At 42.1% G+C, this 18,960-nt stretch overlaps 1 protein-coding gene across 3 annotated transcripts in view; it reads right to left on the bottom strand.

Moving 5' to 3' along the window:
- The window catches only part of DAAM2 (dishevelled associated activator of morphogenesis 2), a 161,672-nt gene that overhangs the window by 97,285 nt on the left and 45,427 nt on the right, over window positions 1-18,960 (bottom strand). The gene's annotated exons all lie outside the window — the stretch shown is intronic.

The following is an 18,960-nucleotide window of genomic DNA, read 5'->3' as shown; positions in this document are numbered from 1 at the left end:
ACCTTTTACCTAACTCTCACCTGTGGCTCCAAGAGGTTAAAGCACGTACAGTAGCCATACCAGGGTAAACCATTTCTGCAGACAGAGCCAGGTTCAGGGTAACTGGCAGGCCCTGAGCCTGGCAGTGAGTTAGGGGGATGTCTACCCCAAGCATATTCTCTCGCCTCACACCTACAGAATGGACAGATGAGAGCAATTTGTTCCAGCAGCCATCAAGGCAGTTAAAGCAGGTGCTATAGCGGGCTTAGAGTTTGGTCAGTCATCAAAGACAACAAGGTTACCCACTGCATCTTGGGCAATCTCCACTTATCTTGACTTTTGTCCTGCTACTGGACTTCAAGGACTCAGAAGGGAGAATGAGGCTGACGACTTTGTGTAACCCTGCCACACGTAAATCTAATTTCACCTACAAGTCAAGATATTACCCATAATGTCATTGGTTCTCTTCAAAAACAAAGGACAAACAAGTGTCCAGTACTAGGGACGTGATCTTTCTCCTAAAGTAAAAGTCCTACCATGTCACTCCTCCACTCAGTAAACTCAAGTGTTTCTCTAAAGCCTCTATGAAATAATATAAATTCTCTGGCACTTAAATGTGGCCCCAACCTACCTTTCCAGACTAATTACACCTTATTGCTCTTCCCACTCTGATTCCGCCACACTGGCCTTCTTGCTATTCCTCACAGATGCCACTCCATTTCCCACCTCAATGTCTTTGTACTCAGCTATCTCCCACACCTGGAAAGTAGGCCTTCCTTATCTATGACTCTTAGAAATCCTTTTTTTTTCATCAAGCCTCAGATCAAGCATCACCTTTTACTCGAAACCTTAGCTCCTACATTGCAGCATGCTCCCTCCAAACATTGCCTAACATAGGGTCTTTGAGGACAGGTACCGATTTATTTTTGTCTTTTGTCACCCAGCAAATCGTCTGGCATGCAGAAGGCAGTTAGTAAATGCTTGTGGACTGAGTAATTGATCATGCTCCTATACTCTGCCCTGGTCATATCATATCTATACTACTGAATTCAGTTCTGGGTATGACATTTCAAGAAGGAGCTCAATAAGCTAGAGAGAATCTAGAAGAGAGGAACCAGGTTAGGGAAGGCCCTTGAGTACGTATTCTATGAGGTCTGGCTGAAGGAACTGGTGGTGTTTAGCCTAGACAAAAAAAGATTCAGAAGTGATTTTATCATAGTCTTTGAGTATTTTAAAAGGCTCTCATGTGTAAGAGACTGGTTCTGCCTGATCCCAAAAGGCAGATAATGGGTAAAAGTTACAGAGAGGCCAATTTAAGTTTAATGTCAGGAAAAACATCCTAAAAATTAGTGCTGCCCCAAAGGGGAATGGGCTACCATGCAAGGTGGTGTACTTCACTAGGGGTCTTCAAGCAGACTCAGGTTGTGTCACAGAGTATGGTTTAGATATGGTTAACCTAAACAGCTTCTAACATCACTAAGATTCAGTGATTTATAAATTTTTTTAAATGTTTTGCTTGCATTACTCATTTGCTACAACCTTATGAGGGAGGTAGTAGAAATACATAACAGGTGGTGGATACATTGCTGAGCCTGGACTCTGGAAGATGAGCTCATATCCATCCTCAGACACTTATTAGTTGAGTGAGCCTCTGTTTGCCTCAGTTTCCTCATCTGTAAAATGGGAACGATAATAGCACCTACCTTCCAAGACTGTCGTGAGCATAAAATGAGGTGACAAATGCAAAGCACTTAGCACAGAACCTGGCACAAAATAAGCTCTACTATATAAATGTTAGCTATTATTATGTACAGTGTAGTCTGGGATGAGCACATGAAGCTTGGCCCCCTGGCTGACGGCCAATACACTAAGAATGAAGAGAGAGCAAAGGCAGTTAGGCACAAAGCAGTCTACCTTCTTTCTCTTTCCAGCCATTTGTTTTCTGGGGGACTCTGATAACTAGTCTATAATTAGAGACGTTCCCAAGTATTCATGAAGCATTTGCTGCATGCTAAGCACTGTGTTAAGCACTAGGAACACACAGAAAGAGTTTCTTTACTGAAGGGACTGAGGTATACATTGATTCATGCACTTGATCTCAAGTGAGAGAGATGGGTGACAAGGAGGTGGCCAGAGGAAGGTGAGCCCAGTAGCTCTTGTATTCATGAATGCAGTACAACTGAACAGACCTGGGGGTGAAAAAATTGCCATTCATTCAGGTCCCAGTCTGAAGAAACCAAGAAATGAGCTCCTGGGATTTTGCTCACTGTTACTTGAGATGACTGACATAAGGACTGTATGTATGGGATGTGCCAAGGGATGTGTGTGGGTGCTATGATATCACTGTACTGATATTTTCTTGATCCATTTTAATTAAATACTATCTAAAGTAATTATCTTGGTAAAGGTGATGCAATGAGACACAGTTCAAAAAGATGGATGGATAGATAGACATACAGAAAGACAATCTAATGGTTAATTATGTGCCAGGCACTATCTAGGTTAAGCACTAGGGATACAAATACAAGGAAGACAGTCCTTAGCCTCAACGAGCTGACATTCTAATGAAGAAAAACAGCACATAAAGGAGAACTGGAAGGGGGAGGGGAATGAAATGCAAATAGAGTTGGTAGCATAGTATGGAAATAACTTGGAAATGGTTTGGAGGCCTGGATCCTGGTGAGATAAGGTGAAAGCTCATTTATCAGAGGTTTCAAGTAAAAGGTGATGCTTGATCTGAGCTCATTTATCAGGCACTAAGTCTAGTGTTGTGGGGTTAGCAAATGAGACTAATTGATGGTGAGAAGAATGTACTGTTTTACATCTGTTTGTCTTGAAGCAGGGAGGGTACTAAGGTGGCAGGCTGTGATGACTTTTAATAAAGTTCAGCAAGGAAAAATAAAGTCAACACAGGAAAAGGTACCTGAAGCAAAGTTTAAAGATATAAGTGACTGCCCTCATAGAGTTTACTATCTAGTAATTCTCATGTTTCTGCCTCTTTGCTATGCCTTTAGTACCTAAGTATGAGGCTCCCCTCTTTCCCTGAACTTTAGAGGTAGGACATTGCCAACACACAAAGACAGATATATTCACATTAAAAATGAGTGATCACATATACAGTTACCTACTTGACCACAGTCTGTGGTTTCCAAACCACAGATTCATGATGTTTTCAAAATCTCTTTAAGGCTCTATGTAATCCCACTGCCTCATCCTGAGCCTGTTCGACAGTGATTAAATGACCATTTCTCACCCTCCTCAAAAGCAGTAACAAGCTCAGTTCTTAATCTGTGTGTCTTCTTATTCATTTCCTCATCTTTGTCCTTTTTCCTCTGCACACCCAGAAAATCAGGGTTTCTGAGAAAACAAAGCATAAGGATACCGCAAATTTGTCTTATCCCATCCAGGCCTCACACCAGCACTCAATGGATAGGCTTTCCACTTCCTATTCTCTTCACCAAGGTGGACAACCTGAAAGGACTACAGAACTGGGAAGGGGGAAAAGGTAATTGGCATCATTTTTGTTTTCCCAGAGGGAAGAAGCAACAGAGGAATAAGCCCTGAGACAGAACTCAGTGCAGAGATATGTGGGACTCAGTTTGGTAATGGTAGACTTGAAGAGTACTGGACATGAAGTGAGAAAGCCTTGGGCTCAAATCCCACCTTAGGTTCTCTACTGTCCATGTTGCCCCAGGCAATCACAACCTCTCTGGTTTTCAGTGTCTTCATTCATAAAATGAGAGAGTTGGACTTGATAACTTCTAATATCCCTTCCCTTTCTCAACCCACAATCCCATGAACCTCTAGGGAGGCTGTCCTAAACTAAATACAAGAAAACCAAAAATAACAGGAAACACAAACCTCAGGGGAGCATAAAAAACCCTGACCCAGCCCAAGCAGGTGATTCCCTAGCCTAACTGTCACTGACTCCCCAAATCTCAGACCATTCACCATTAGGAAGGTTATATGTCAAATCTTCATCCCTTCAGGTCATTCCCTCTGCTGGGATGGAAAACAAATAGCTCCCTTCTTTTCTATACTAACATTCCACAACTAAATGGTTGTGAAACCATTTTACCAACCAAGTTATCAATGTCTTATGAACAAGAGGCAACTTAGGTAGTACTGTGGAGAGAATGCTGGACCCAACTGGAGTCATGAAAATCTGAGTTCAAATCTTGCCTCAGACACTTGTTTAGCTATGTGACCCTGGACAAGTCATTTAACTTTGCCTCTGTTTCCTCATCTGTAAAATGGAAATAACTGGCATAGCTAGGTGGATTAGAGCACCAGCCCTGAAGTCAGGAGGACTTCAGTTCAAATCCGGCCTCAGACACTTGACACTGAACTAGCTGTGTGACCTTGGGCAAGTCACTTAACCCCAATTGCCTTGTCTTCCCCTTTCCAAAAAACAAAAACAAACAAAATGAAATAATAACACAGCATTTGTCAAATGAGATAACATGCACTTTTCAAACTTTAAAGCATTAGATAAATGTAGGTATTATTTTTATGAATTTGAAGGTAAACTTGGGGAGAAGATAGTATTAGAAAAGGGGGAGGGTAAGGCTGTATGTTTTAGCTATAATATTATAATCATATGTAAGGGTAAAGGCAGAGTACTAAGTTCAACCAGGTATTTGATGGCCATCCCAGGCTGATGGTAGTATATTGTATATTTTAGGGGGTTTGCCAATGGACTAACTAGAAGTTGGGTGAAGCTCTGGCCAAGTGCAACATATGGTGAGGTAGGTAAGAACGGGAAGGCCATTCTAAAAGGAAACTGGCTCCTACGAGACATACTCTAGAAAAATATGGCTGATGTCACCATGAGGCCCAGCCACAGAAAAGGGTCATGGGTAAGTAAATAACTAGTCTATGAAATCACAAAATCATCGAATCTCAGAGTTGGAAGAGACCTCAGGGACACCATTCAGTCCAGTCTGGCCTTAACTAAGGGGATCATCTACCAAATGACCCATAATAATTCACCCCACCTTCCCCTGAAGTCATTTACTGAGGCAGCCTTCCATCCCTCTAGTCCTATGACACCTTTTCTTAAATCCAGCCTCAATCCATCGCTCTGAATCTCCCACTCATTGCCCCTAGTCCTCCCTGACCTCGTCCAGTGAAGCTAAGACAACACCAGAGTCTGTACTGGGCAGTCATTTCTGATAACATTCTGAGTGTGCTTGTCCCCTCTTATATAAATATGTTCCCCTTAAGTTTTCTCTTGTAAATAAATTCTTTATACATTCACGATGTCTTGGCTGTGAAGGGGAAGGAGGGAGCCTGGGAAGGGGGCAGAAACAAGAGACATCCAAAAGATAACAGTAGAAGCTAGGGTGAGAGATTCTAGAGGGCAGTGTTTCAGGCTTGAGATTGTTCTGGGCTTTAAGCCAGGAGAGTAGAAGCAACTGGGGACAGATTCTCCCTTGGGACAGGCCTACAGGGAAGCTGTGGTTTGGGTAAATGCCTTTACATACCTCTATTTCTTTTCTCCAAATAGCTCAATACCCATTTCTATAAGTTTTTTTTTCCAATGTTGGTTTTGATTCTCTCATGTGAAACCTTCCCAGGTCCTTAAAAAACAGCACAATCACTAAAGTTTTTCAGTAACTTGAAGACAGTTATAAAAGTTGTCCACATCATCCTTCTCTTCTCTAAATAGAATAATTCTAGTTCTTTTAGTCTCTTCTCATAGGCGTGAAACTTCAGGACTTTCCCCATATCCTTGTCTTTCTTCTGGCCACACTGCCCATTTTTCTCATGCTACAAGACACACAGTTGGCTACAGAGCTCAAGGGTGTGTTCGGATGAGCTTTCTCTTGTGTTCCTTTCCACCTCTTCCTTCCTCTGGGTTTCCTCAGTGCTGATTGTGATCCAGAGAACCAAATGGGATTTCTGTGACAAAGTTCTCTTATAGAAGATACTGCTTCTCTTTCCCAAACACCCTCAGCCTTGGCCAGGAGAGAGGAACCTGCGGCCTGGAGACCACATGTGGCCTCCCCACCCTGGCCTAGACTATCTCAATAATGACATCCAACACAAATTCTAGTAAATTAAAAAGCAAGGGGAATGAGGTTAGGGTTAGGAATGTTATAAAATCATAGACTGGAAACTGGCTACAGGCCACTGAGTAGAACCACCTCATTTTACAGATTAGGAAACTGAGATTCAGGGAAGTTACTGACTTCCCCAAAGTCACACAGCTGAGCTAAACTTAGCATCACAAATTTTGAGCTGAAAAGGTCTTTATTTTACAGAAATTGAGGACCAGAGTGTGTTTGCTCAAGGTAGCACAGGTAATTACAAACAGAGCTCAAGTGACTTGTTTAGGGTCCCACAGGGAATAAGTAGTAGAACCAGAGTTTGAATTCAGGTCCTTTGACTCTTTTCACTATACTACATTGCTGTCTCCTCTAGGCAATAGTAACCACACTATAGCTTCCTGGGATATTCCCCTGTCAGTCAATCCATCAGCCAGGCTTGGTGGTCAGCCCTGGCACACAGAGACTCTCCCCAGTTCCCTAGAGTCTTCCCTGAAAAAAAAAACACACTGGAATCTAAATCATCCTGCCCTTTGATACCCAAAGTCCTAGAAGTGTCCAGGAAAGGGACCAAATTTTGGGATGTATAAGAAAATATTTCCACCTGACCTTAGGAAGCCCACAGGCACACCAAGTAGAAATGTAAATAGGACATTTCTGGGAATATCAGCAGTGACCTGCGTATAGCACTTAACCAACTTCTTTCCTTTCACAGAATCAACAGAATGTCAGTTAGAAGGAAATTAAGAGGTTTATCTTGTCCAACCCTTTCATCTTATGGAGAAAGAAACTGAAGCCCAGAGAGAAGGGAATTGCCCAAGGTCACACAGCAAGATAGTGAGTCCTTTGACAATCAGCCTACTCAGTTAGTTGAACCACTGAGTGGATGTGGGTGAATTCAAGGACCAATTAAATAAGAGAGAAGCAGGCAGAAGTCTTCAGTCAAAGAACAGGGAGGAAAGGGGGCTGGTCCAAGTCAGAAGTGACTCACGCTACTTGATACTTAGTTACTAGATAATCCATTCACCTAAGTGAAAGATGAAATAGGAGAGAACCTGAAGGATTTGTCTTTTTTCCAAGAGAAGAGCAGCAGCAGCTTGTACAATGGTCTGGTCACTTGAGGAAATATTCTGATTATGGGATGCCATCCAGGCCTACTCATCTCCTCTTTTTTTTTTTTTTTTTGTCCAGTAAAGTCACTGTATTATTTCCACTTCCTGCTCATTCCCACCCTCCAACATAGCTTTGAATTCATATCAGGGCTACAGCCCTTATCCTTCAACCAGGTAAACTGAGTTAGGAGACTAGTCAGAGCTGAGACCCAGATATCCTGGCTCCTAGGCTTAGGCTCTTAATATCTGGTGAGGTAATGCTGTACAACACCCCCTCTTCCTCCAGCCCTCTTATTCCATCAGTCCAGCTGGTCTCGGCAGGAGGGAAAATTGCCTGGGAAAGGCCTAAGAGCAAGTCCAGACCTCTGTCCCACTCCCTTAAGGCCTGAATGTAGCGTGGGACAATAGGTTCCCACTGCACAACTGTGGCTCCTACTCTCCCAGATGCTTGAGGACTCCTGAGGGTCCCTCCTTTGCAGATGGAGGGAAGGAGATTTCAGCTGTTCATCTCAGGATCTCTAATTCAGTGACTGGTGCCTTGGAATATCCACGTCCCCCCAGACACTCCTTACACAGTCTATACCTGGACATTTGCCAGAGGTTTTACAGCTAAGTGCAATTTGGGCTGGGAAACCAGAGAGTTCACTATTTCAGACCAAATGTAAACCAGACTTATCATGTCCTTCCCTTTACCCCATGTGCTTCAGCCGATAGAAAATTTCCCAAGCCCTATTCCATTAGACACTTTTCCCATTATAGCAACCATAATTCTGTCATTGTTCTTGACTGGATACATTTCTCTTTCCCATTCCATACAGAGTGAAAGAATCTCAATTTAAGATGGACGTGCTAATCTGTGTGACTATGAAAAACATATAATGACCATTACCATAGATAAAACACCAAAGTTCTGTCCCCAGCCCTCTGCTTTTCATTCTATATATTCTTCTCTCCTCTGGGGATCTCATAGGCTAAAATATCATCCCTATGCAGGCGACTCCCAGATCTATTTATCTAACCCTATTCTTTCTCTAGGCTCCAGTCTTGCTTGAATGGATGTACCACAGGCATCTCAAAATCAAAGGTGCCAAATGGAGTCCCATCGTCTTCTCCCTTCAACCTGTATCTCCTTTGAACTTTCCTATTTCTCTTGTGAGTACTTTCCAGGAATCCAGTTCATTTCTAAATAATTCTTTACTCTTTCCTCTCCCTCACACCATCACTCCATAATAGATAATCCATTTTCAAGCATTATCAATTCTATCTCCACAACATTTCTTGTATCTTTCCCTTTTTTTCCTTTTGCTCTTTTTTCAAGCCTAGTTCAAGCCCTAGTTCATCACTCTTTGTAAAAGCTCACTGATTGACCTCCCTGATTCCAGTCTCTACTCTCTTATCTATCCTTCACACAGCCAACAAAATCATGTTAAAGCACAGATCTGAGCACATAACTCTGACTCAAAAATCTTCATTGGCTCCCAATGACCACTAGGACAGAACACCAACAGAACACCAACAGTCTGACATTTAGAGTCCTGTACAGTTTGACGTCAAACTACCATTCCCGACGTAGTGCACATTAACTTCCCCTTCATATCCTCTCCATTTCAGTCAAATTGAACTACTAGCTAATTCCAAGATTGGAAATTTGTCTTCCATCTCAGTACCTCTGCCCAGGTTGACACCATGCATGGAATAAAGGTCCTCCCTGCATTTACCTATCAAAATCCTTATTTTCAAGTTTCAGCTAATTCAAGATACCACCTTTTAGGAGAAGCCTCCCCAGGTCCACCTCATATTACCTTTTATTCACTTATCTGTGTAACATAAGGGCTGTTTTGTTTTTCTCTTTGTCTCCTGAGCACCCCGACACATACCTCACATTGTAGGCTTTTATTAGGTGCTTGGCAAAAGAATGCTGTTGTTAAATACAGTCTCCCTCTCCCCATAACCATAGCATGTGAGCAACTGAGGGCAGAAACTTTAATTTTCACCTTTGTATTCTCAATATCTAGTACAGTGTCTTAATATAAAAGACACTTCATAAATATTTGTTTAATTGAAATAGCTCATCCCCCCTCTCAACATTAAATTGCTTGACCTGGAGTAAGTCACCTTAACTCTCTAGGTCTATTTCTTCATCTATAAAATGAAGGACTTGAGGGACAGTACAGAAAGCACTTGACATGGAGTCAAAAACTGAGTTCATATCTCTCCTCAGATACTTGATAGCTGTGTGACCCTGGGAAAGTCAATTAGTTCTTAGCCTTTGTTTCTTCTTTGGTAAAATGGGGGGGGGGTGGTAATACTAGATGGCCTCTAATGTCCCTTCCAGTTCTTAAGTCTGTGATTCTATATATGTATAAAAGAAATTCAATATTTACCAGATCGTGGCAAAAACTGGTTGGATATTAGAAAATTTCATCTTTTTCCACTAGAAACTGTCTCAAAACCAATTCAGCTAATACCCCGTTCAACCCCCATTCCCACTCCATAATCTGAAGTGAGCAGCTAGGATTCCTTTCATCATCTGATCTTCCCCCAGTTCTGTGACATCCATTATCTATCTTGCTTACCTTTGCTAGTTCATAAGAGGATTCCTTTTCCCAACTTGTCCCCTACCCCAAGGATCATTTCCTAATTCCATGCTGTAATGGAAAAAGCATTAAAAAGCAATTACATCCCCAGTGAATAAGTGGTCAAAGGCTATGAAATACAATTCTCAAAAGAAGAATTGCAAACTATGAGCCATATGAAAGAATGCTCCTAACCACTAAAAACAAGACAAATGAAAAATCAAAACAACTCTGAGGTTTTGCCTCACATCCAACAAATGGGCAAAGAATACAAGATACAGGAATGCTCAAATGTCTGGGGTCTGAAAAGACAGGTATGCTAATACATTACTAGAACATATAACATGCTAATATACTGTTGGTAGAGCTGCTGATAGGTTCAACCATCCTGGAAAGCAATTTTAAATTATACTTTAAAAACTGACTAAAATGTCTAAAGTCTTTAGCCCAAACACAGGTCTAATCATATTACTGCCTCCCCCTATAGCAGCAACCACACTGGCATACTCAAGATGGCTGCTAGCACAGGTTCTTAGAAATGCTTTACAGGAAAAGACAGCTGTTCAAGGGGTGAACAATCTTTTTAATCACATTCACCAGTTTGAGGGAAAAGTCAGCACCCTGACCTTCAGAGAAAATACAAGCAGAGAAATAAAGGCCAACAAACAGGGCTTCTAACTGAGAAATTAGCACATATAAAAAGACAGATCCAACTGCCTGACCAAGGCAATACATAGTTACCAGAGAGGGAAGCACCAACATCTGGGTTTTTCAAAGCCAGGGGTTCCTTAACAGCTACCCAGAGTTTCATCTGGCCAAATCACAAGAACACTCTTCCAGTGAGTGAACCCCAAAGCAAAATGCTAACCTCAGATTATTTATACCCTTCTTCAGGGTCATAGGGCATCACAACCCTCATGGCCTAATACAAATTAACAAAAGGTTTGGGCCTTCCTGAAAAACAAGCCTGCCCCAATCAAGCTTCCTTTAATGGGCTCTACGTGTGGTCAATTAAAGGGTGGGAAGATCTTATATTCCATTAATATTACATTCACCTACTCAATAAATTCCAGGGACTCCCTATCACCTTCAGGATGAAGTATAAAATCCTCTGTTTGGCATTCAAAGCCCTTCAGAGCCAACTCCCCACTCTTACCCACCCTTACCCTGACCTGCTTTCTTTCTTTGATCCAGACACCCCAACCTCCTTACAGTTCCTCAAAAAAGACATTCTGTCACCAAACTCCAGGCATTTTCACTGGAATACCTGGGATGAACTTCCTCATGCCTGCCTCCTGGCTTGGTTTCCTTCAAGTCCCAGATAAAATCTCATCTTCTCCCCTAAACCTGTCTCAATCTCTCTTAATTCTAGCTATCACCCCTTGTTGATTATTTCCTTTTTATCCTGCTCATAGCTTCTTTGTATCTATTTGTTTTCTCCTTATCTCCCCCATTAGATTGAGAGCTCCTTGTGAGGGACTATCTTTTGCCTTTTTTGTAGCTGCAGCACTTAGCACAGTGCCTGGCTCATAATAGCTGCTTTATAACTGTGAAACACATGTTAAGAGACAGAAAGAAAGGTCCCACATATATCAGAATATCAATAGTTGCAATTTTTTTGTTGGGGGGGAGAACAAAGAAGTGGAAACAAAGTAGATTCTCACCAATCAGGGAATGCCTAAGCAAACTATGGTATGTGACTACAAGGAATATTATTACATCATCAGAAATGACAAATATGAAGAATTCTGTGGTAGGCTCAACTGGAAAAAAAATATACACAGAGAATACAGCAGCTTAAAAAGAATGAACATTCTCACAACACAACAATGTGTAATTTTAGCCACAGAAGAAAGTTGTAAAAATGTTTATTTCTTCCCTTTATTGTAGAGGTGGGAAACTGTAGGTATGGAATATTGCATACTTTCAGACATAGGGGATGTACTGGTTTTTGGCTGAACTGCTTTTTTTTCTGTTTCTTTTTAAACCTTTGTTACAAGATATGGTTTTCCGAGGCAGATAGTGGGGCAATGCCTGGAATCAGGAAGGTTTGAGTTCAAATGTTGCCTCAGAAACTCACTGTTTCTTAGTGTTACTTAGCTATGAGACCCTGGGAGAAATACTTAATCTCTGACTATCTCAGTTTCCTCAACTGTAAAAAGGGAATCCTAACAGCCTCCATCCCTCCAGGATCATTGGGAAGATCAAAAGAGATAACATTTACAACAGCTATAGTTCAGTTCCTGTGTTGTTTAGTCATTTCAGTCGTGTTTGAGTCTCTGTGACCTATTTGGGGTTTTCTTGGCAAAGATACTGGAGTGGTTTGCCATTTCCTTCTCCAGCTAATTTTACAGGTGAGGAAACTGAGGCAAACAGGGTTACGTGACTCGTCCAGGGTCACACAGTGTGTGTGAAGCCAGATTTAAACTCTGGATGATGAATTTTCTGAATTATCCAGGCCCAGTGCTCTATCCACTGCCCCTGTGCATATAGTAAATATTTAATAAATTCTCTCCTCTCCGTTCCTCTCTTCTCCTTTCCTTTCCTTTGTAGAAGAGGGGTGGAGATATATTTAGAAATAAATATGATGTTAAAGCAAAAAATAACGACCTCCAAACCCTACATTCTTAGCAGAAAGGATGGGTGTTATGTTATGGGGCAGTCATGGAGATAAGGTTTATTCTAGGCAAAGTATTGGCCACAAAGGCATTTTTCATCAGGTAATACCTATCTTTAATCCACTAACAATTAACTCTCATACCACCACAAATAGACCCTTGTGTACAGCACTATCAATCCCATATCACTTTAGAGAATATCTGATGGATCAAACATTTTGATCTTCATCATTTATTCAACAAACATTTATTAAACCCTTTTTGTGTAGGGAACACTTTAATAAGTACTGGCAGAGACACAAATTTTAGGTAAAACATGGTCCATACCCTCATGTGGCTTACAGTCCATTAAGGAGGTAAGACACAAATTCAGATAACTAATACACAGCATTACACACTAAGTACATTAGAGAGTTGTAAAACAAAACATTTTGTGAAACCCAAGGGAGAAAGAAGTTTGCTACTAACTAAGAGGATCAGGGTGTCATGGAAAAGAGAGGATTTGAATCAGTATTTAAAGGGTAGTTGGAAATTCAATAAATGAAGAAGGGAAGGGAGGAGATCCCAAGCATATGGACTCAGTGGATAGTGTGAGCCCTGGAATCAGAAGAAGCTAAATTCAAATTCTTTTTCAGACACTTAGTAACTCCATGACCCTGGATAAATCAGTTACCTCTGCCTCAGTTTCTTCACATGTAAAATGAGTTGGAGAAGGAAACAACAAATCACTTGCCAAGAAAACCCCAAATGTCACAAAGAGTTGAACCTAACTGACCCCTCCAAAAAACCCCAAAACAAACAAACAAACAAAAGGCAACTGTCTGGAAGTACTGCTGGTTCATCCTTCCTCTCAAAGAGGACCAGTGACATCTGAAGGGCAATGTCTTGACTTGCATGTGAATTGGATTTAAGTGAGGCAGAGCTGTGCAGTCACCAGCCTCACCCTCTCCTCCAAGAGCCATCAGAGTCAGCAAAACATAGGTCAAGATGACTGGGGATGGCCCTACTGCAGGGGGAAACATTGGCCTTTTTAAGCTAAGGTCTTTTCCAGGTCTGTTTGTCTGAGGCAATGCCCCTTCAGTAATGAAAGGTTAGGTAAAAAATGAGGCAAAATATAGCCTAGTTTGCCTTCATAAAAGAAATGGATCTGGAAGGGGAAGACCCTCAAGAGTTTCTAGCCAGAACAGAAACAACTGCTATTTACACTCACTCCAAGTCATCAAAACCCAAACAATGAGTAAGAGATAATTGGGCTGGGACCTATTATTTATCTATCAGTGAAAGTCAGAGTGATTTGGGCTTAAAGGCATAGTCAAGTAGCCCTGGAAGGAAGAAACTAGGAGCTATCCAGGGAATGTCAGGTACTACACTTTTGCTGCAGAATAAAGATTAATATGGGATAAAGTTGGCAAAGTAATCACATATAACACAGATGATCATACATACACAGACAAATGAAAAAGCCTATGCCAACACACATCTTTCCTACCCAAAGTACCTATACAATATCTCTCACTCCTCATGCTGCTTCTACCCTCCTCAGACACTGACTCTGCTCTGGTATGGGTCATCTCCTCACCCCCAGACTATCACATTAGTATTCTGGTTCGTTCATTGATTACCTTTTTGGCAGGTATCCCTACCTTGAGTCTCTGCCTACTCTAGTCCCTCCTCCACTCAGCCGTCAAATTGATCTTTCTAAAAGTACAGATCTGTCCATGTCACCAACTTATTCAATAAGCTCCTGAGTGAAATATAAAGTCCTCAGTTTGACTTTTAAAGTCCTTCATAATGTGGCCCTATCCTACCTTTCAAGTCTTTTTTACACTGTAATCCCCTCCATCTGCCACAATTCAGTGGCACTGGATTCCTTGCTATTACTCAAACAAGACACTCCAACACATTTTCACTGGCTGTTCCCCCCTATCGAGAATGCTATTCCTCCTCCTTTGAACCTCATGACTTCCTTTAAGTCCCAGCTAAAATCCCACCTTTTGCAACAAGCCCTTCCCATTCCCCCTTAATGCTAATGCCTTCCCTCTGTTAATTATTTCCAATTTATCTTGTCTATATCTTATTTGTACATAGTTGTTTTTTCATATTGTTTCTCCCATCAGAATGGGAACCCCTTGGGAGCAGGGACTGTTTTTGCCTTTATTGTAGCTTTTTTTGAGACAATCAAAGTTAAGTGACTTGCCCAGGGTCATATGTAAGTGTCTGAGATTGGATTTGAACTCAGGTTCTCCTGACTCCAGGGCTGTTGCTCTATTCACTGTACAACCTAGCTGCCCCTTTTCCCTTTCTTCTATTTCCAGTCTTCAGTATGGTACCTGGCATGAAACTTAATTAATGCTTGTTGATTTGACCCTACTCCAAATGCATAACTCTGTACTGTCCCCATCACAGACTCAGTGAGGCTTACTCAGTTGAATATGAAGAAAGGAAGTTCAAGGAGAAATTCACCAGGGTGATATAAGTTGCCTACTCAAAAACTCCTGAGATTATAGGAAACAATAAGCAAACCATCCTGTTAATCAAGGTATTTGAGAGTGCTTATAGGGTCAGAGGCTGCTCCCAAATACAGTTTCTAAAAAGAGGGGTTCTGGCAATTCCAGCTATATCTATGTGTAAACTATATGCCTCTCATCACCATCAAGCAAACAATCAATAGTTATTAAGTTCTTACTATGTTTCAGGTTATGTACTAAGTACTAAGGAAGATCAATACAAAGAAATGCAAAAGACAGTATCTCCCCTCAAAGAGTCTAATGGAGGAGACAACATACAAAAATCTATGTCCAAATAAGCTATATACAAGACAAACTGTAGATAATCAATAAAGGGAAAGTACTAGAATTAAGAGGAATTGGGAAAGGCTTCCTGTAAAAGGTTGGATTTTAACTGCGACATGAAGCACCACATTAAGACATCTCTTTACCCTTTCTACATGTCCTCAAAGACCAAATGAGCTTCCCCCCCAAAAAACTAACAAGCTGGCAATTAGCAATCTTCCTATTGGAGTGACATGTGTCAATCATCTCTTAATTATTTGTCCTAATTTTGTAGTGAGAAGGAGGAAGAGGGGTCAAGAATGCAAACTCCCAAATAAATAAAAAATCAAGGGATTAGGATTTTATTTTTTAAGAGTCTAAAGGGACTTCAATCCCTTTCATTTTACAGAGGAGGAAACTGAGGGCAAGAGAGATGAGATGACCTACCCAAAATCACACAAGGTACACACAGCAGAGCCAGACTTCAAACTCGGACTTTTCAGTTCCAAAGGTTTCCACTAGATCACACTACTTAACTTCACGGTTACTTGGTTTTGGAAAGTATTACAGAGAGTCACAGACCTAAGGGACCTCAAAGGCCATCTAGTCCAACCCCTTTATTTTTAAAGAGAGGGAAACGGAGGCTCGAGGGAGGTTAAATTATTTGGGCAAAGAAACACATGCAGTAAATGCCAGAGATGGGATTTGAACCTTGGTCCTAGATGGCACTACAGTGCATAGAGTGCCGGGTTGGCCTCAGATACTTCCCAGCTGTGTGACCCTGGGTAAGTCACTTTACCCTGTTTCCCTCAGTTCCCTCATCTATAAAATGAGCTGGAGAATAAAATGGCAAACCACTCTAGTATCTTTGCCAAGAAAACCCCAACTGGGGTCATGAGGAGTCGGACATGACTGGAACAGCTGAACAACAACAGCCTCTGACTCTAGGGCCAATGCTCTTTTCACCATAATGTCTCCTGTCTCTAAAGTGAAAAAACATTTCTTGTATAACTAATATTAAGGATTAAATTCTCTGGATACAAAGCAGCTAACAGCAAGGGAGGTGACCCAGAAGTATCTCAATATATGGAAAAGTTACTCTGGGTTTGAAAATCTGCCACCAATAATCTATATGTTACATAACCCATATACTGATATTCAAAAGGTGGTGGCTTTACAAATTCCTCCAGCAGCCCTCCCTTCTCTAGCAGATTAAAAATAAATTGTTATATCTTTTCAGAACCTGGGACTTTCACAATACCATTTTCCTAGGTGGACAATCACAGAACCCAGTCAGGGATGGAGCATTGTTGGATGGACAAAGGAAAAGATCTACCGAATCAAAAGACAGTAGAACTTCCCTCCTGCAAGCTCAAACTGATACCAATTAACTAAGTGTTCACGTGAGGCTCTCCCTTAAGCATCACTGATCGCTTGCCTTCTATATCTTTCTTTATCCTGGGCTAACCTAATTCTTGGAAAGGAAACTCAGACCTGAAGAGGAAAGCTTTCAAATCATTCTCTCATGTGGTTCCTTCTCCTTTTCCTTCTCCTCCCCCACCACCCCCCACCCTTCTCTCTCTTCTGGTCTAGCTTATTCATCTTTATATTCTTCACTTTTAAAAGGTCACTCCCACCCCCAAACCCTTCCCCCAAGAAGGAACAAATAGCAATATTCTGAGCCCCTTAGCACTCTCTCAAGGGCTTATCAAGGAAGGCCAAGATCTTTCTGGGGTTGTCCTAAGGGACAGCATTGCGTCCCATCCAATTCCATTCCATCCCATCCTTTCCCATCCCATCCTATCTCATGGCCACCAATAAATCTTCTCTATTGAAAAGACTCTATGTTGATCTCTCCAATTCACATTCTTCCTACTTTTGCTCCCTCACTGGCTTGATTCCTTCTTCTCTTCAGTTCACTGACTTGGCCTCAATACCCCAATCAACCTGTCCTGTCCTAAGGCAGCTCCCATAGACCCGCTCTGTCCAGTATTTAGAAATCTGTCTCTGTCAGGGATTTGGGGTTTGTTTTCTTAATTAACTGAAAACGCTAACATGGGAGCACAGCAGCTGGTAGGAGCCTGGCCTTGGGCGGCTGCTGTAAAAAAATTCTTGCTTTGAAATCTGGAACTGTAGTTGTTCTCCCCCTTCCCATGCACCACACTGGATGTCAAAACAAACATGGACACCCGATCAGGTGGTGCAGAAACTGGAGCAGACTCAGATTACAAAGCAAGGGATAGATTTAGCTGCAGGACACTCATGAACCCAGACATATGGTAAGGCTGTGCTTTCGCTGAATAGCATGGCCACTGCTGCTCAGGGCCTACAAGGAAAGGCACACTGGAATGGAGGCGACATTCACCAAAGTCTCCCTTGAAGGGTGTTTCCAATCCTATAGGTTCCCATACCTTGGCTGATATCAGGTACTCAAAGCAGTAGCAAGGAAGAGGGAGAAGGAAGAAAAAATAGAAGAGATGAGGAAGAGTAGGCAAAAATCAGAAGAACCATGTAATATTAATGTCTGGGGCATTAATTAGATTTCCTACCACCTCCATTCCCATGACAAAGTAGTTCCCCATTAGCCTGTTTTTAGGCATGGGAAATGATTGGGTGTGGGGCCTGGAGAGAAATCTGAATCTGGAGGGAGTGTTGGCTCTAACTACAGTGGCATCAAGTGCTGTGTCCACAGCCAAGACAAGTCAAGGAGTGGTTTGGACTTTGTAATAAATATTGCTTTTCTTGGTTTTCAGCTCAAGGGACAGTCTAGTTGCTCATTCCACTTGACCTCTGGGACTGGAAGGAGAGGTTGGTGGTTCAGTGGCAACCAGAGAATCACCAGTATTGGGGTAAAGTCACATACATTGTTCCCTGACCTGTCCTATTCTCCCTGGAATAAACTCCCACTTTTTCCCTGACTATTCCACATCAACAGGTACAATAACTCAGAGTAAATCAGGAAGGAGTTGGGGCTAGATCTTAGGACCCCTGACTCATAACTCCTTCTGCTTCCCTGACAAACTGAATATTCCATTCAGACTTTTAGGCAGCCAGCATCTCATGCCTGAAAGAGTGGGAGATAGGGTGCCTCAGAAGAAGTTTGCCACATACCCTCCACTGCTCTTCCCTTAATTTTCCCAGTCATCACCTCTTTACCTATGCTTCTAAATACAGTCCCCTATACTCTGTAAGAACAGCAAAGGAGATGCTGTTTGCCCGGGATGAGATCAGGGTAAACCACCCTTCCCACAGCCAGCTAAATACATTCTCAGAATGACTGGCTATTAGAGCGCCTGAGAGCTGAGGTCACTAGCGCTCCTTCCCCTCATGGAAAAGTCAAACAAGGTAAACTGTTCCCCAAGTTACTCCGAGACGTGTTTTTTTTGGAGGGGGGGGGGAGGAGCACGCCCAAGCAGCAGCATGAGGAGAGGCAGGGAAGGGTGAGAGATCATATTCTTCCTGGAGTATCAGTGACCCAGAGATCTTCCTCACAGATCTCATCTCCCTGGTTTCCAGAGCCTAGAATTAGAGAGCTCCTCAAACCTCCTTAGGACACTGAAGCATTATTCCCAGATGGGAGTAAGATATGTCTATGCTTTATTGCCCTTCGCTGGAAATAGTTCTCCCACTTGGCCACAATTTACTAAGTTCACTGCCCATATTAAACCGGTCCCTGGTTCAAATGAGCCATACCTCCCTCTTCCTGGCATAGGGAGTCAGCGATGGGGTGGCGGGGAAGGGGGAGGAGGGACGGGAAGCGGGGATTTATCTGCCCTTTCAAGCTCCTTAACCAGACTGAAACTCCAATCTCCCCAGCTGCTCACCCTTTCAGCCTCCCTCCTCAAAACAACAAA

The sequence above is a fragment of the Petaurus breviceps genome, unplaced genomic scaffold (genome assembly GCF_028583685.1).
Source record: "Petaurus breviceps papuanus isolate PSGF00001 unplaced genomic scaffold, PetGlider_PUasm1.0 90865, whole genome shotgun sequence".
Taxonomy (NCBI): domain Eukaryota; kingdom Metazoa; phylum Chordata; class Mammalia; order Diprotodontia; family Petauridae; genus Petaurus; species Petaurus breviceps.
Note: the sequence above shows the minus strand (reverse complement) of the source record. Positions and strands in the feature narration are given on the sequence as shown.